This window comes from Mustela nivalis, assembly GCF_964662115.1.
Source record: "Mustela nivalis genome assembly, chromosome: 18".
Taxonomy (NCBI): Eukaryota; Metazoa; Chordata; class Mammalia; order Carnivora; family Mustelidae; genus Mustela; species Mustela nivalis.
In genome coordinates this window covers 19,487,525-19,507,440 of record NC_139037.1, presented here as the reverse complement: position 1 = coordinate 19,507,440, position 19,916 = coordinate 19,487,525, and the positions used below count along the sequence as shown (strand labels likewise).

The following is a 19,916-nucleotide window of genomic DNA, read 5'->3' as shown; positions in this document are numbered from 1 at the left end:
CGCATCCCCTGGTGGGTGCAGCCTCAGAGACATACTGAATCTGATTCTGTGCTGTGACAAGAGCACTTCCAAGTCTGAGAAGCGGTCCTGTAGCTGGCAGGCAGCTGGGGAAGGCTTCTGACAGGTCTACCACTTTCATGAAATGGGCATTACTTTCTTTGTCTTGTAAGTCAGGAAATGATGTTGGAAAGATTCTGTATGCTTGGCCCAAGGTAGCATAGCTGTTAGGTAAAAGCTGCTCTCAAGCTAGGTATAACAACCCAAAATGAAATTAGTTAAACTGTGACTACCACTTATTCACGGTGGTTCTGTGCCAAGCCCAGAGTTGAGTTCTTTATTATATCCATTAGCTGCTTGGATTCTTAAAACAATCATGTTAGATATATTTTCTCCAGTTCAAAGAGCAAGAAACTGTTGGCTCAGAGAGGTCAATAATTTTTCCTAAAGCCACACAGCTAGCAAGAGGCAGAGCTGGGATTCCGATGCACACTGACTAACCCCTAAGCCTGCCCTTTAGTTTTGCTGTTGCTCTACATTACCCGGTAGTTTACCACCATGCTTTCATTTGGTGTGGATGGAAAATCCGTTCCTCTGGTCTCGGTCGCCATTCTCTTCCCCTCTCTAGTCGCAGCTGGCCATAGCAGTCAGGCCTGTGGCCTGCAGGCAAGAACCACTGGAGCCACATGTTGAGGGCAGGTGGCAGACAGATCTGGGCACCTGCTGATCAGCAGCACTGAGCACAAGGACTCCAGACCAGACCAGCACTTGGACCCCAACTGTGGGGTCAGAAATAGCAGTTGGTGTCCTTTCTGCCTGAGCCACTCAGTTAATGTCTTCCCATGGCCTCAGGCTGGACCCCCTGGAGCTGCCAGCCTGGGAAGAGTTCAAGGAAATCCGTTAATGAGAATGTCTTGAGGTTTCCTGGTAGCAGAACATCTGGGGGACACGTTTGCTCCACTGTTTCTCTAATTATAGTAGAGAGACTTTCAACCGCCCTGCTCACTGTTCTTCCCATGTGAACTCCAGACAGCATTTCCTGTCCTCACAACTGTTGCTTCAATGCACGCCTCTGAGAAACCACCCCCCCCCGCCCCGCCCCACCGTGCTATACTGATCCGCATGGTTCAGGTCAGGCGCGCACACGCTGGTGGACCTTCTCACAAGGTTGTTTTCTGAGTTCCAGACTCCCCCAGCCTGTGTGTGAATGCATCTGCCTGTAGGAGGGAGTCCTCCAAAAATGCAAACCACATGGGCTTGAAGCAAGAAGGCTGGTTGTATTCTATCCTACAAAAAACCAGCAAAATCCAAAAATACAGTCAAATCCGGTGACTGAAGATCTCCACGGATCGTAATGTCCTCAGGGACATCACCATTCAGAGCGCCCCTGGGCAGGCTGGAGGCTACGTAGGGGCCTTGCTCAGGTGTGGCTGCAGAGTGGAATAGGTTCCTAATAAGGCAGGTGTCAGTCCAGAGAGAAAATATGATTAGTGATGGTTTGTGAAGGAGCACATGCGCCCGAAGAGGCTAGGAAGGGAGGTGACTGCCGAAGGGGTATGCGATCAAACTCTAAAAGTCCTCGTATCCCCAACAGGGCTGATGGGGATTCAGGAGCATAAACACGTTGATCCTACTTCTGTGTTGGAGAGCAGGGAACTCACGACAGCAAGCCATCCTGTTACCGAAGCTTTGGATCATCTAACAGGTACAGAAATATTTAAGGAAATGGGGGGCTCGTCGGCGCTCACTGTAAAAGTATGTCGAGGCAGGCCTGGTGATTGTGGGGAAGTTACCCGGGAATGCAAACACAGCTTTCAGCTCCACAAATGCTTTTGAGATTAGAGGAGCCCCTTGGTGGCTTTGACTTTAAGTGGAGATTGTTCCCCTGAGAGAAATCAGCCTCAAATTTTCGAGCGTTCTTGGGCATAAGGAAGGCAATTGTTCCAGCAGGAAGGCTTTTATCAAAGAACCCGGTTTGAGTCAGAAGGAGAGAAAGGCACTCATCGGCAGGATGGGCTGCCGACCCCCTCCGGTCAGACACAGGTCCAAGAAGACGCTGGTGCAAAGTCAAAGGTGACCCCTTCCTGAGGTGAGAGCATCTCAGGATACCAAAGACGGGGGGTAAAAAACAGTGGGATTTCAAATCGAGGCTCTTGGCTTGGAGAACCTGACCCAGTTCGTTCCTTAGCCTGTCTGACCCCAGAAGGATATATATTGCTTTTGGTTTTTAGGTTTTCTAACTGAATTATCCTTTATACACAAAATTCTCAGATTTAAAGTGTGCAGCTCAGTTTTGACAAATGCTTTACCCATGCTTCTCCCATCCTGATTAAAACAAGGAACATTTCTGTCACCCCTAAATGTTTCTTCCCGCTCTGTTCAGCGAACACCCGCCCCACCCCACTTCCCTGTCATGGGCATTCACTGTTCTGAACTCCACCATCAGAGGTAAGTTTTGTTGGTTCTACAGGTTTATATAAATGGAAGCATACGATATGCATCACTTTATGTATGGCTCCTTTCACCCAAAAGAATGCTTTTAAGATTTGTCACTGCTGTTGTGTAGAGTAGAAGTTGGTTCTATTTTATTGCTGAGTGGTGTTGCATTACAAGATTATATCAGTTTGTTTATCCATTCACCTGTAGAAAGACTTTGGGGTTGGCAAGTCTTGGCTCTTATGAATAAGCTATTATGAACATTCCTGGATGAACATTTTTCTAGAGACATGCCCTCGTTTCATTTGGATAAATTCCTAAGAGTAGGATTTCTGAGCTGCAGGATAGGTTTATTTTTAGTCTATAACGATCCACCAAATTGTTTCTCGACATAGTTGAACAATTTTATATTCCCAAAAGCAATGCAAAAGTGTTTCAGGAGGTTCCACATCCTTACTACCCCTTAATATTGTCTGTCTTTGAAATTTTAGCCATACTGGTATCTGTCGTAAAGCAGTGTCTCACCTGAGCTTGATTTTTCTTTCCCGATGACTGTGTGATGTGGCTTCTCGTAGACTTATTGTCTAAGTGTACATCTTCTTTTGCCAGTGATGTGTCCATTTTCTTATTGGGTTATCTGTTGTTTTATACTGTAGGAGTTCTTTGTATATTCTGGACAAAAAGTCCTTTGCAAATATTTTTTTTCTAGGCTGCCACTTTTTGGATGATAATTTTCTTCAAGAGCATATGTTAAAGTCTTTTTTTAATTTAAATTGTTTTATATGTGCTATTAGAGTTCTATCTAAAAAACTTTTGTCTATATTATGTCATGAAAACACTCTTATATGTCTTGTAGGAGTTGTCTGATTTTAACTTTTATGCTTAGGTAGATGATCTGTTTCAAATTAATTTTGGTAAATGATATGAGTAAGGATTGATGTCCCTCTCCTTTTTTTTTTTTTTTAATACAAGGGTCCAGTTGATACAACAGTATTTCCTGAATACTTTCTTTTCCCCCCTCAATTGCCTTGGTACCTGTAGATGAGTTTATTTATGGACCCTTTTTTTTGGTTCTAATTAATTATTTATCTATCATCCTAGTACAGTTGTATAAAATATTCATTACTGAATCTTTTCATTAAGTCTCAAAATCAGGTATTATAATTCTATATTTTTTATTAAGATAGATTTTGGCTATCCTAGGTCCTTTGCATTTACATATAAAATTTAGAATCTACATATCAATTAGCACAAATAAGCGTGCTAGGAATTTAATTAGAAACACACTGAGTCTTAAAAAAAATAAATAAAAAATTAAAAAAAGAGAAACACGTTGAATCTTTAGAAGAATTTGGGGAAGAATTACATCTTAACATCTTAACAGTATTGAAATCTTCTAATCCATGAACTTGGTAAACCTTTTATTTAGCTCTTTTAAATTTTTATCTGGATAGTGTTTTATAGTTTTTTGTATAGAGGTCTAGGTTACTTCCAATTAAAAAAAAAAACTACATCCTCAAATATTTTGTTGATGTTTGTTAATGTTCATGAATGTTGTTGTAGAGGATACTACTTTAAAGTTCATCTTCCAATCACAATATAGTTATCAATTGCTGTACAATAAACCACTCAATAATTTAGTGGCTGAAACTAACAGTAATCATATATTCTTTTTCTTTTGGGCCTTCTCTTTTTGGAGCCAATTAGATGGTGAGTTCCAGTTCTCCTAAGGTTTCAGTAAAACATCAAACAGAATTGCTGTCATCTGAAGGTTTGGCCCAGACTAGATGATCCCATCACCAATTAGCTATCTCAAATGGTGTTGGTCATAATCCCCAGGTGAGCTTCCTCTTGGGGTTTCTTGATTATCCTCACATCAGGGTAGCTGGCTTCCTCTACAATAAGTGATCCAAAAGACCAAGGGAAAATATGTAATCCCTTTAATGCAGTGCCTTGCAATGCCTCATTAGTTATGACTTACCATATTGGTCACTTAAGGCAGATGTGGTTCAATAGATAGAGGCATGGATCATGGAGCCATCTTAGTGACTGACTACTAATCTAGTCTACGGAAGTAGAATTGATCTCTATAAGTTGATTTGTGTGCTGTGGCCTTGCTAATTTTTAGTAGGTTTTATTAAATATCCTCCTTATTCCTATGTAAATAGCTACCCATCAAAGATATCTCTTTCCAACCTCATGCCTTCTATTTCTTTAGAGCACTGGCTAAAATATGTGGTATAATGTTGATTAGAAGTGCTGAGAAGAGACATCCTTGCCCTGTTCTCAGTCTCAGATACAACATGTTTAACATTTCACCTAAAGCACAGTGTTGGCTGTAGGTTTTTCATGGGTGTTCTTTATTAACTTGAAAAAGTTTCTTTCTATTCCTAGATTCTTGCAAGCTTGTTCCCCCTCTAGGAATGTCATAGGATTGAATTTTTGTCTAAGGCCTTTTCCCCTACATCTATTAAAGTAATCTTATAATTTTTCTCCTTTATTTTGTTAGTGTAAGTTTTACTGGTTTAGCATACCTAAGCCAATCAATTTACCATTCTGGAATAAATCCCAGTGATGCCTTAGTCCCTTTATATGTTTCTGGATTAAATTTTCCAACACTTTTTAAGGACTTTTACATTTCTTTTTTTTTTTTTTTAAGATTTTATTTATTTATTTGACAGACAGAGATCACAAGTAGGCAGAGAGGCTGAGAGGCTGGCAGAGAGAGAGAGAGAGAGAGAGAGGGAAGCAGGCTTCCTGTGGAGCAGAGAGCCCGATGCGGGGCTCGATCCCAGAACCCTGAGATCATGACCCGAGCCGAAGGCAGCAGCGCAAACCACTGAGCCACCCAGGCGCCCCAGGACTTTTACATTTCTAACCACCAAGGATACGAGACTATAATTTTACTTACTCATTGTATGTTTGTCAGGTTTTGTCGATCAGAGTAATATTGACCTCAAATAGGTTGGAAGTGTTCCCTAATTTTTGTTTTCTGAAAGAATTTGTGTCAGATTAGTGTGATTTCTTCCTTAAATGGCTTTTTTAAAAGATTTATTTATTTATTTGAGAGAGAGAGAGAGAGAGCATGCAAGTGCATACGCAAGCAAGTTGGGGGGAGGAACAGGGGGAGAAAAAAGTCCCGAACAGACTGTGCTGAACCCAGAGGGCCACTTGGGGGTGGATCTCACAGCCCTGAGATCATGACCTGAGCAGAAATCAAGAGTCAGACACAACTCACTGGGCCACTCAGGTGCCTGTTTTCCTTAAATCTTTTATGGAATTTAAAAGAACATTTACAGCTGGATTTTTCTTTTAAGTAGATTTGCTCCCTAATTCAATTTATTTAAAAGATAAATTACTATCATAATTATTCTCGTGTTAGTTTTATGTGTTACTTCCCAGAAATTTGCCATTTTGTTTTAGTTGACAAATATATTGGCACAGAATTGATTTGTAATTTTTAAAAAGATTTTATTTATCTTAGAGCGCGCATCTCCAAGCACATGAGTGGAGGAGGGGGCAGAGGGAAAAGCTGACTCCCCACTGAGCAGGGAGTCCAACATGGGGCTCTGTCCCAGGACCCCTGAGATCAAGACCTGAGCCAAAGGCAGATGCTTGCTTAACCAACTGAGCCACCTAGGCACCCCAGAGCATTAAGGTTCTGTTCATCGTTTTTCTATATTTCTCCTTTCACTCATCTGTGTCTTCATATTTAAAGTGCATATTTTAAGAACAGGTACTTGATTCTTCCTTTATATCTAGTGTGACAATTCCTGCTTTAAAATTGGAATGTATACAAAAACACTAATTGGAAGGTATATACACCCTGACGTTCATAGGCACATTATTTACAATAGCCAAGATGTGGAAACAACCTAAGTATCCATGGACAGAGGATTAGATAAGGAAAACCTGGCATGCATATATATATATATATGAATATTCTGCAACAACAACAACAACAAAAAAATCTTGCCATTTTTGACAGCATGGATTTTGAGGGCATTATTCTAAGTGAAATAAGACCAAGAAAGGCCAATCCCATGTGCTCTCATGTATATGTGGAATCTGCTCCCCCAAAATTAAATAAATTAAAAGACATCTTTAAAAAGCTAAGTTCATAGAGAACAGATAGCTTGTTACCAGAGGCAGGGATCATGGGCAAGATGGGTGAAAGGAGTAAAAAAAATACAAACCTCCAGGTATGAAATAAGTAAGTCATGGGGGTATAATGCACAGCATAGTGACTTTAGTTAATAATCATGTATTGCAAATTAGAGGCTAAGAGAATTGATCTTGAAAATCTTCATTACAAATAAGATATTTTATAAATTGGAACATGAAAGTCATTTGCATTTAATAGAAGTGCTGAGATAGTTGGGGTTAGTGATAGCAACATCTAATTTGTTTTCTCTGTTCTTTAGTTCTTGGTTCTGTTTTCTCTTGAGTTAGTCAAAGTTTTGAACTTTTTAAAAAACTTTTCTCTTCTATTAGCCTTCTTAATTTTTTTTATGATTACTCTAATACTGTTATTAACACTCCAATATGTTATTAACATATCACTTCATATATAACATAAAAACAACAAATAAGCGTATAACAGTTTGTTCCCATCCTGTCTTTGTGTTATCACCATATATTTTTTATTCTTGCTTTACCAATCTTGACTTTTATTGATCATTTTACTCTAAAAAGTCCATTACAGTGTATACAAATTGAGAAAAGAAAATAAAACTTCTCATATTTACTATTTCTACTACTCTCCTTCTTCCCTTATTTAGTTTTTCATTGGTGAAATTCATATCCAACCGGAAGAACTTCCTTTAGCATTTCTTACAGTGTCAGTCTGAATGTATTTTCTGAGCTACTATTTGTCTGGAAACTGTCTCTTTTTACTTTAAAAAAATACATTTTTATACTTCATGGCAGAATCTGTGTAATAGTACCTCCCCACACTCGACCCTCTGCCCTGATATTTTATTTTATTATTGTTTTTTAATATTTTATTTATTTATTTGACAGAGAGAGATCACAACTAAGCAGAGAGGCAGACAGAGAGAGAGAGAGAGAGGGAAGCAGGCTCCCCGCTGACTAGAGACCCCGATGCAGGACTCGATCCCAGGACCCTAAGACCATGACCTGAGCTGAAGGCAGAGGCTTAACCCTCTGAGCCACCCAGGTGCACCGCCCTGATATTTTAATGTCATCCTTTTATCTTCTGAGTCTCCATTGCTCACTCTTTCTCTTTCTTCCTTTTCTTCTTTCTTTTCTTTTTTTTTCCTTTTTTTTTCTTTTTCTCTTTCTTTCCTTCGTTCATTCATTCGTTCTCTCTCTTTCTTTTTTACCTCTCTCTCTGCTGTCTTTCTACTCCAGGTTCTACTGTATATGAATTCTCTTAAGCCCCCCTGGCCCCCCCACCCCGTGGTTGACAGCAGTTTGACTACAGTATGTTCAGGTGTGGTTTTCTTTGTATTTGTACTAACTGGGGTTTTCTGACCTTGGACCTGTGCATTGATGATTTTGAGGGCAATTTGAAAAAATTGGCCAATATACTTCAAATGTGTCTTTTTTCTAATTCTTACTTTCTTCTTTTGGGTTCAATTACAGGGTCTTCCCCCCAACCCCCCAGTTTGCTTTCCCTTTCCTCTGTTCTTAGTCTAGGATAAATACTATTAATGTGTCTAAGTTTATAACTACTTTCTTTGGTTGCACACACTCTGTTAATCCCATCTTTGATTTTTCTGAATTTTAGCTATTGTACTTGTTCACTTAAGATCTCTATTTAATTGCTTTCTTTTTTCAGCTTCTATGTCTCTTTTGAAATTATCCATTACTTTATTGTAACATTTTCACATAGATTATTTTATTTTTATAAAGTGAAGCTGCTTTTTTCCAGTTTGAGTGATATAATTGACAAGTAATATTGTGCAGGTTTAAGGTATATAATGTGTTGATTTGATACATTTATAAATTGCAAAATGATGATTACCATGGTATTTGCTCCCACCTTCATCCTTCACACAGTTACCATTTCTTTTTTGTGGTGAGAACATTTTAGATCTACTCTTTAAGCAATATTAAAGTATATTTTATATGATAGAGTATCAGCTATAATTCCATGCTGTATATTATAGCCCCAAACTTATTAATCTTATAAGTAGAAGTTCATACACTTTGGGAATAACCCCTCATTAACCCCAAACCTTGGTAACTACCACTCTGTTGTTTCTTTTTTAAGATGCCATGTATAAGGAATATCATACAGTATTTGTCTTTCTGTACCTGACTTCACTTAGCATGATGCCCTCAATGTCCACCCAACTCGTTTCAAACACAGCATTTCCTTCTTTCTCATGCTGAATAATATTCCATTGTTTGTATATCTTATATCTTATCTATCCATTCATATGTTGATGGACACTTAGTTTGTTTCCATGTCTTAGCTATTGTGAGTAAGACTTCAATCAACATGAGAGTGCAAATCTCTCTAGAAGATTCTGATTTCATTTTTTTTGCATATATACCCAGAAGTGGGATTGCTAGATGACATGATAGTTCTGTTTTCTTTGTTTATTTTGGTTTTTACCATTGTTGAATGGGATGCATTACTCAGTGCTCACCATGATAAAGTATAGTCCCCATCTGTCTTCAAACATCATTATTAAAATATTATTGACTGTATTCCCTATGATATAATTGCCTTCACTATGACTTATTTTACTACTGAAAATGCGTACCTCTTAATTGCCTTTAGTTATTTCACCTCTCCTTCCACTCACTTCCCCTCTGACAACCACCATTCTCTATATTTAAGAATCTGTTCTTTGTTTGTTCATTTGGTTTTTAGATTCTGTATATAAGTGAAATCATATGGTATGTATCTTTCAGTGACTTATTTCACTTAACATAATACTCTCTGGGTGCATCTGTGTTATTGCAAATAGCAAAATATCCGCTAAACAATATTCGATAGTGTGTGTGTGTGTGTGTGTGTGTGTGTCTGTGCACACACAAGTTCCATATGTGTTATATATATTCCATAGTGTGTGTGTGTGTGTATGGTATTTGATATATATGGAATACACGTATTCCAGAGTATATAGTGTGTTTGAGTATATATATATGTGTGTGTATATATACTGATATACACAATGGAATATATGTATATATATTCCATAGTGTATATTCCATTGTTATACACATACACATATATACCACTTCTTTATCCACTCATTTGCTGATGGATACTTGAGTTGCTTCCATATCATGTCTATTTGAAATAATGCTGCAATGAACATAGGGGTACATATTGTCTTTTTGAATTAGGATTTTCATTTTCTCTGGGTGACCCAGGAGTAGAACTACTGGATCATGCAGTATTTCTATTTTTAATTTTTGAGGAACCTCCATACTGTTCTCCACAGTGGCTGCACCAATTTACATTCTCACCAGCAGGACACAGGGCTCCTTTTACTCCACATCCTCACCAACATTTACTTCTTTTTGATTCTAGCCATTCTGATAGGTGTATGAGAATATGTCCTTGTGGTTTGGATTTGCATTTCCCTAATGATTAGTGATGTTGAGCATCTTTTCATGTGTCTCTTGGCCATCTGTATATTTTCTTTGGAAAATGTCTATTTAGGTCCTCTGCACGTTTTTAAATTGAATTATTTGGGGAGGCGTTTTTTTTTGTTTTTGTTTTTGGGTTTTGCTGTTGTTGTTGTTTAAGTTCTTTACATATTTAGGATATTGGCCCCTTATTGAATACCTTATTTAACACTATCTTCTCCTATTCAGGAGGTTTACCTTTGTTTTGTTGATGGTTTCCTTTCCTGTGCAAAAACTTTTTATTTTACTTTTGTTTTCCTTGCCTGGGGAGGCCTAGCTAGAAAAATGTTGCTAAGGTCAATGTCAAAGAAATTACTGTCTTTTTTTTTTTTCTAGGATGTTTATGATTTTATGTCTCACATTTAAGTCTTTAACCCATTTTGAGCTTATTTTTGTGTATGGAATAGATAGTGATCCAGTTTTATTCTTTTGATTCTTTTGCGTGTGGCTGTCTAGTTTTCCCAGCACCATTTAGGAAAGAGACTGTCTTTTCCCCATTGTATATTCTTGCTTCCTTAGTCACAGATTAATTGTCCCTGTAAGCATGGGGTTATTTCTGGTTGTCTGTTCTGTTCTTTTGCTGTGTCTATCTTGGTACCAGTACCATACTGTTTTGTCACTATAGCTTTGGAGTATATCTTGAAATCTGGAATCGTGATACCTCTATCTTTGGTCTTCTTTCTCAAGATTCCTTTGGAATTTTGAGGTCCTTTGGGGTTCCATACAAATTTTAGGATTGTTTGTTCTAGTTTGCTGAAAAACGCTATTGGCATTTTGTTAGTGATTGCACTGAATCTCCAGAATGATTTGGGTCATAGGGACATTTTAACAATATCCGTCGACTCCATAAGCATGGCTTTCTTTCCATTTGTGTCATCTTCAATTGCTTTCCGCAGTGTTTTATAGTTTTCAGACAACAGGTCTCTAACTTCCTTGGTTAAGTTTATTCTTAGGTATTTTATTTTTGTTACAATTACATAAAAGGGATTTTTTTTAAGTTTTTATTTAAATTCCAGTTACCATACAATATAATATTAGTTTCAGGTGTATAATACAGTGACTCAATACTTCCATACAACACTCGGTGCTCATCACAAGTGAACTTCTTAATCCCCATCTCCTATTAACCCCATCCCTCCACCCCCACCTCTCCTCTGGTAACCATCAGTTTGTTCTCTATAGTTAACAGTCTGTTTCTTGGTTTGCCTTCAGCTCTTTTATTTTTTTAAGCCTTTGCTGATTTGTTCTGTTTCTTAAATTCCACATATGAGTGAGATCATATGGTATTTGTTTTCCTCTGACTGATTTTGCCTAGCATAATACTCTCTAGCTCTGTGTCGGAGCAAATGGCAAGACTGCATCCTTTCTCTGGTTGAGTAGTATTCCAGTGTGTGTGTGCATGTGTGTGTGTGTGTGTGTGTATCATTTCTTTATCTGTTCCTCAGTCATTGAATGCTGGGACTAGATCCTTATCTTGGTTAGTGTAGATAATGCTGCTATAAACATTGGGATCCTTTTGAAATAGTATTTTGTACTCTTTGGGTAAATATTCAGTAGAGTTGATTGCTTGATCATAAGGTAGTTCTATTTTTTTTTAAGATTTTATTTATTTATTTGACAGACAGAGATCACAAGTAGGCAGAAAGGCAGGCAGAGAAAGACAGAGAAAAAGAAGCAGGCTCCCTGCCGAGCAGCAAGCCGGATGCGGGGCTCGATCCCAGGACCTTGAGACCATGACCTGAGCCGAAGGCAGAGTCTTAACCCACTGAGCCACCCAGGTGCCCTGGTAGTTCTATTTTTAACTTACTGAGGAACCTCCATACTCTTTCCCATAGTGGCTCCACCAGTTTGCATTCCCACCAACAATGCACGAGGGCTCCCTTTTCTCATGTCCTTGCCAGCACCTGCTCTTTCTTGTGTTGTTGATGTTAGCCATTCTGACAGGTATGAAGTAGGATCTAACTGTAGTTTTGATATGCATTTCCCTAATAGAGAAGTAATACTGAGCATCTTTTCATGGGTCTGTTGGCCATACAGATGTCTTCTTTGGAAAAATGTCTATTTATGTCTTCTGTCCACTTTTAATTGGATTATTTATTTTGGGGGTGTGTTTCATAAGTTCCTTATATATTTTAAATACTCACCCTTTACCAGATACGTTCTTTGCAAATATCTTCTCCTGTTCAGTAGATGGCCTTTTAGCTTTGGTGATTGTTGCCTTTGCTGGGCAGAAGATTTTTATGTTGATGGAGTCCCAATAGCTTGTTTTTGCTTTTGTTTCCCTTGCCTCAGGAGATCTTTCTAGAGGGAGGTAGCTATGGCCGATGTCAAAGAAGTTACTGCCTGTGGTCTCTTCTAGGATTTTGATGGTTTCAGGTCTCACATTTAGGTCTTTAATCCACTTTGGATTTATTTTCATAAATGGTATAAGGAAGTGGTCCAGTTTCATTCTTCTGCATCTCACTGTCCAGTTTTTCCAATATCATTTGTTGAAGAGCCTGTCTTTATCCCACTGGATGTTCTTTCCTGCTTTGTCAAAGATGAACTGACCATAGAATTGTGGGTTTATTTCTGGGTTTTCTATTCTGTTCTATTGATCTGTCTTTTTTTTGTACTAGTACCGTACTCCTTTGATTACCACAGCTTTGTAATATAACTTCAAGTCCAGAATTGTGATGCCTCCAGCTTTGCTCTTCTTTTTACAAGGTTGCTTTGGCTATTCTAGGTCTTTTGTGGTTCCATATAAATTTTAGGATTGTTTATTCTAGTTGTATGAAAAATTCTGGTGGTATTTTGATAAAGATTGCATTAAATGTGCAGATTGCTTTGGGCAGTATGGATATTTTAACAATATTTGGTCTGTCAACCCATGAACATGAACATTTTTTCCATTTCTTTATGTTATCTTCAATTTCTTTGATTGATGTTTTATAGATCTCAGAATTTATGGTTGGGTTTATTCCTAAATATCTTACTGTATTGGTTATAATTGTGAATGGTATTGCTTCCAAAAGGCTTCATTTTCTTAATTTCTCTCTTCCTCCTTATTAGTATAGAAATGCAGTGGATTCCTGTATATTAATTTTATGTCCTACAGTTTACTGAATTCATGTATCAATTCTAATAGTTTTTTGTGTTGTCTTTAGGGTCTTCTCTATATAGCATCATCTGCAAATAATGATAGTTTAACTTCCTTACCAATTTGGATGCCTTTTATTTCATGTTGAACTGCTGTGGCTAGGACTTCTAGTACAGTGTTGAATAAAAGTGGTTAGAGAAGACAATTCTGTCTTTTCCTTGATCTTTAGAGGAAAAGCTCTCAGTTCTCCACCATGGAGTATGATGTAAGTTGTGGATTTCTCATACATGGGATTCATTTTATTTTATTTTTTTTTTTAATTTTTTATTTTTTATAAACATATATTTTTATCGCCAGGGGTACAGGTCTGTGAATCACCAGGTTTACACACTTCACAGCACTCACCAAAGCACATACCCTCCCCAATGTCCATAATCCCACCCCCTTCTCCCAAACCCCCTCCCCCCAGCAACCCTCAGTTTGTTTTGTGAGATTAAGAGTCACTTATGGTTTGTCTCCCTCCCAATCCCATCTTGTTTCATTGATTCTTCTCCTACCCACTTAAGCCTCCATGTTGCATCACCACTTCCTCATATCAGGGAGATCATATGATAGTTGTCTTTCTCTGCTTGACTTATTTCGCTAAGCATGATACGCTCTAGTTCCATCCATGTTGTCACAAATGGCAAGATTTCATTTCTTTTGATGGCTGCATAGTATTCCATTGTGTATATATACCACATCTTCTTGATCCATTCATCTGTTGATGGACATCTAGGTTCTTTCCATAGTTTGGCTATTGTGGACATTGCTGCTATAAACATTCGGGTGCATGTGCCCCTTTGGATCACTACATTTGTATCTTTAGGGTAAATACCCAATAGTGCAATTGCTGGGTCATAGGGCAGTTCTATTTTCAACATTTTGAGGAACCTCCATGCTGTTTTCCAGAGTGGCTGCACCAGCTTGCATTCCCACCAACAGTGTAAGAGGGTTCCCCTTTCTCCACATCCTCGCCAGCATCTGTCATTTCCTGACTTGTTGATTTTAGCCATTCTGACTGGTGTGAGGTGATATCTCATTGTGGTTTTGATTTGTATTTCCCTGATGCCGAGTGATATGGAGCACTTTTTCATGTGTCTGTTGGCCATCTGGATGTCTTCTTTGCAGAAATGTCTGTTCATGTCCTCTGCCCATTTCTTGATTGGATTATTTGTTCTTTGGGTGTTGAGTTTGCTAAGTTCTTTATAGATTCTGGACACTAGTCCTTTATCTGATATGTCGTTTGCAAATATCTTCTCCCATTCTGTCAGTTGTCTTTTGATTTTGTTAACTGTTTCCTTTGCTGTGCAAAAGCTTTTGATCTTGATGAAATCCCAATAGTTCATTTTTGCCCTTGCTTCCCTTGCCTTTTGCGTTGTTCCTAGGAAGATGTTGCTGCGGCAGAGGTCGAAGAGGTTGCTGCCTGTGTTCTCCTCAAGGATTTTGATGGATTCCTTTCTCACATTGAGGTCCTTCATCCATTTTGAGTCTATTTTTGTGTGTGGTGTAAGGAAATGGTCCAATTTCATTTTTCTGCATGTGGCTGTCCAATTTTCCCAGCACCATTTATTGAAGAGGCTGTCTTTTTTCCATTGGACATTCTTTCCTGCTTTGTCGAAGATGAGTTGACCATAGATTTGAGGGTCTATTTCTGGGCTCTCTATTCTGTTCCATTGATCTATGTGTCTGTTTTTGTGCCAGTACCATACTGTCTTGATGATGACAGCTTTGTAATAGAGCTTGAAGTCCAGAATTGTGATGCCACCAACGTTGGCTTTCTTTTTCAATATCCCTTTGGCTATTCGAGGTCTTTTCTGGTTCCATATAAATTTTAGCATTATTTGTTCCATTTCTTTGAAAAAGATGGATGGTACTTTGATAGGAATTGCATTAAATGTGTAGATTGCTTTAGGTAGCATAGACATTTTCACAATATTTATTCTTCCCAATCCAGGAGCATGGAACATTTTTCCATTTATTTGTGTCTTCCTCAATTTCTTTCATGAGTACTTTATAGTTTTCTGAGTATAGATTCTGTGTCTCTTTGGTTAGGTTTATTCCCAGGTATCTTATGGTTTTGGATGCAATTGTAAATGGGATTGACTCCTTAATATCTCTTTCTTCTGTCTTGCTGTTGGTGTAGAGAAATGCAACTGATTTCTGTGCATTGATTTTATATCCTGACACTTTACTGAATTCCTGTATAAGTTCTAGCAGTTTTGGAGTGGAGTCTTTTGGGTTTTCCACATATAGTATCATATCATCTGCGACGAGTGATAATTTGACTTCTTCTTTGCCGATTTGGATGCCTTTATTTTCCTTTTGTTGTCTGATTGCTGAGGCTAGGACCTCTAGTACTATGTTGAATAGCAGTGGTGATAATGGACATCCCTGCCGTGTTCCTGACCTTAGCGGAAAAGCTTTCAGTTTTTCTCCATTGAGAATGATATTTGCGGTGGGTTTTTCATAGATGGTTTTGATGATATTGAGGTATGTGCACTCTATCCCTACACTTTGAAGAGTTTTGATCAGGAAGGGATGCTGTACTTTGTCAAATGCTTTTTCAGCATCTATTGAGAGTATCATATGATTCCTGTTCTTTCTTTTATTGATGTGTTGTATCACATTGACTGATTTGCGGATGTTGAACCAACCTTGCAGCCCTGGAATAAATCGCACTTGGTTGTGGTGAATAATCTTTTTAATGTACTGTTGAATCCTATTGGCTAGTATTTTGTTGAGTATTTTCGCATCTGTGTTCATCAAGGATATTGGTCTATAGCTCTCTTTTTTGGTGGGATCCTTGTCTGGTTTTGGGATCAAGGTGATGCTGGCCTCATAAAATGAGTTTGGAAGTTTTCCTTCCATTTCTATTTTTTGGAACAGTTTCAGGAGAATAGGAATTAGTTCTTCTTTAAATGTTTGGTAGAATTCCCCCGGGAAGCCGTCTGGCCCTGGGCTTTTGTTTGTTTGGAGATTTTTAATGACTGTTTCAATCTCCTTACTGGTTATGGGTCTGTTCAGGCTTTCTATTTCTTCCTGGTTCAGTTGTGGTAGTTTATATGTTTCTAGGAATGCATCCATTTCTTCCAGATTGTCAAATTTATTGCCGTAGAGTTGCTCATAGTATGTTCTTATAATAGTTTGTATTTCTTTGGGGTTAGTTGTGATCTCTCCTCTTTCATTCATGATTTTATTTATTGGGGTCCTTTCTCTTTTCTTTTTGATAAGTCGGGCCAGGGGTTTATCAATTTTATTAATTCTTTCAAAGAACCAGCTCCTAGTTTCGTTGATTTGTTCTATTGTTTTTTTGGTTTCTATTTCATTGATTTCTGCTCTGATCTTTATGATTTCTCTTCTCCTGCTGGGCTTAGGGTTTCTTTCTTGTTCTTTCTCCAGCTCCTTTAGGTGTAGGGTTAGGTTGTGTACCTGAGACCTTTCTTGTTTCTTGAGAAAGGCTTGTACCGCTATATATTTTCCTCTCAGGATTGCCTTTGTTGTGTCCCACAGATTTTGAACCGTTGTATTTTCATTATCATTTGTTTCCATGATTTTTTTCAATTCTTCTTTAATTTCCCGGTTGACCCATTCATTCTTTAGAAGGATACTGTTTAGTCTCCATGTATTTGGGTTCTTTCTAAACTTCCTTTTGTGGTTGAGTTCTAGCTTTAGAGCATTGTGGTCTGAAAATATGCAGGGAATGATGCCAATCTTTTGATACCGGTTGAGTCCTGATTTAGGACCGAGGATGTGATCTATTCTGGAGAATGTTCCATGTGCACTAGAGAAGAATGTGTATTCTGTTGCTTTGGGATGAAATATTCTGAATATATCTGTGATTTCCATCTGGTCCAGTGTGTCGTTTAAGGCCTTTATTTCCTTGCTGATCTTTTGCTTGGATGACCTGTCCATTTCAGTGAGGGGAGTGTTAAAGTCCCCTACTATTATTGTATTATTGTTGATGTGTTTCTTTGTTTTTGTTATTAATTGGTTTATATAGTTGGCTGCTCCCACGTTGGGGGCATAGATATTTAAAATTGTTAAATCTTCTTGTTGGACAGACCCTTTGAGTATGATATAGTGTCCTTCCTCATCTCTTATTATAGTCTTTGGCTTAAAATCTAATTGATCTGATATAAGGATTGCCACTCCTGCTTTCTTCTGATGTCCATTAGCATGGTAAATTCTTTTCCACCCCCTCACTTTAAATCTGGAGGTGTCTTCGGGCTTAAAATGAGTTTCTTGGAGGCAACATATAGATGGGTTTTGTTTTTTTATCCATTCTGATACCCTGTGTCTTTTGACAGGGGCATTTAGCCCATTCACATTCAGGGTAACTATTGAGAGATATGAATTTAGTGCCATTGTATTGCCTGTAAGGTGACTGTTACTGTATATGGTCTCTGTTCCTTTCTGATCTACCACTTGTAGGCTCTCTCTTTGCTTAGAGGACCCCTTTCAATATTTCCTGTAGAGCTGGTTTGGTATTTGCAAATTCTTTCAGTTGTTGTTTGTCCTGGAAGCTTTTAATCTCTCCTTCTATTTTCAATGATAGCCTAGCTGGATATAGTATTCTGGGCTGCATGTTTTTCTCGTTTAGTGCTCTGAAAATATCATGCCAGCTCTTTCTGGCCTGCCAGGTCTCTGTGGATAAGTCAGCTGCCAATCTAATATTTTTACCATTGTATGTTACAGACTTCTTTTCCCGGGCTGCTTTCAGGATTTTCTCTTTGTCACTGAGACTTGTAAATTTTACTATTAGGTGACAGGGTGTGGGCCTATTCTTATTGATTTTGAGGGGCGTTCTCTGAACCTCCTGAATTTTGATGCTCATTCCCTTTGCCATATTGGGGAAATTCTCCCCAATAATTCTCTCCAGTATACCTTCTGCTCCCCTCTCTCTTTCTTCTTCTTCTGGAATCCCAATTATTCTAATGTTGTTTCGTCTTATGGTGTCACTTATCTCTCGAATTCTCCCCTCGTGGTCCAGTAGCTGTTTGTCCCTCTTTTGCTCAGCTTCTTTATTCTCTGTCATTTGGTCTTCTATATCACTAATTCTTTCTTCTGCCTCATTTATCCTAGCAGTTAGAGCCTCCATTTTTGATTGCACCTCATTAATAGCTTTTTTTATTTCAACTTGGTTAGATTTTAGTTCTTTTATTTCTCCAGAAAGGGCTTTTATATCTCTCGAGAGGGTTTCTCTAATATCTTCCATGCCTTTTTTGAGCCCGGCTAGAACCTTGAGAATTGTCATTCTGAACTCTAGATCTGACATATTACCGATGTCTGTATTGATTAGGTCCCTAGCCTTCGGTACTGCCTCTTGTTCTTTTTTTTTGTGTTGAATTTTTACGTCTTGTCATTTTGTCCAGGTAAGAGTAAATGAAGGGGCAAGTAAAATACTAAAAGGGTGGCAACAACCCCAGGAAAATATGCTTTAACCAAATTAGAAGAGATCCAAAATCGTGAGTGGGGAGAAAGGGGATAAAAAGAGGTTCAAAAAGGAAGAAAGAAAAAAAAAGAAAAAAGAAAAGAAAAAAAAAAAGAAAAGAAAAGAATTTTTTAAAAAAGAAAACACCTAAGAAAAATGTAAAAAAGAAAAAATATATATATTAGATAAACTAGTAAAAAATCGTTAAAAAAGAAAAAGGTAACAGTTAAAATAAAAAATTTTTACCTGAAGGCGAGAAGAAAAAAAAAAAAACAAAAAATGAAAAAGAAAAAATTAAATTAACTGCAAGACTAAAAAAAAATCACAGGAAAAAAGCCATGAGTTCCGTGCTTGGCCTTCCCCTCCTCTGGAATTCTGCTGCTCTCCTTGGTATTGAAACCGCACTCCTTGGTAGGTGAACTTGGTCTCGGCTGGATTTCTTGTTGATCTTCTGGGGGAGGGGCCTGTTGTAGTGATTCTCAAATGTCTTTGCCCCAGGCGGAATTACACTGCCCTTACCCGGGGCCGGGGTGAGTAATCCGCTCGGGTTTGCTTTCAGGAGCTTTTGTTCCCTGAGCGCTTTCCGTAGAGTTCCGGAGGACGGGAATACAAATGGCGGCCTCCTGGTCTCCGGCCCGGAGGAGCCGAGAGCCCAGGGCTCCACTCCTCAGTGCGCCCCCAGAGAACAGCGCCCAGTCACTCCCGTCTGCCTGACCTCCGGCCGCGCTCCGAGCTCACCGAGCCTGCGACCGGTTCAAGGTAACACCGAGCTGCGAGCTTACTGTCGGCTCTGTCTCTGTAGCTGGCTTTCCCGTTCCAATACCCGCAAGCTCTACGACACTCAGACACCCCCGATCCTTCTGTGACCCTGCGGGACCTGAGGCCACGCTGACCCCGCGTGGGCTTCGCCCCGGTTTAGCCTCTGGAGCGATGTCCCTCAGCGGAACAGACTTTTAAAAGTCCTGATTTTGTGCGCGGTTGCTCCGCTGCTTGCCGGGAGCCGGCCCCTCCCCCCGGGGACTATCTTCCCGTCGCTTTGGATTCACTTCTCCGCCGGTCCTACCTTTCAGAAAGTGGTTGTTTTTCTGTTTCCAGAATTGCTGTTGTTCTTCTCTTCGATCTGCCGATGGATTTTCAGGTGTTTGCAATCTTTAGATAAGCTATCTAGCTGATCTCCGGCTAGCTGAAGCAGTCTCAGCTTGCTACTTCTCCGCCATCTTGACTCCTCCAATACCGGGATTCATTTTATTAATGTATGTTCCCTCTAAACCCACTTTGTTGAGAATTTTTGCCATGAGTGGGTGTTGTATTTAGCCAAAT

General features: G+C 38.9%; 1 long non-coding RNA gene across 1 annotated transcript in view; it reads left to right on the top strand.

Moving 5' to 3' along the window:
* Positions 1 to 1,595: 1,595 nt before the first annotated feature.
* LOC309853137 overlaps positions 1,596 to 19,916 on the top strand; it is an 87,316-nt gene continuing 68,995 nt past the window's right edge. Inside the window, exon 1 of the long non-coding RNA XR_014305533.1 lies at positions 1,596 to 1,702. This is a non-coding gene — a long non-coding RNA (uncharacterized lncRNA). The remainder of the gene's footprint in view (positions 1,703 to 19,916) is intronic.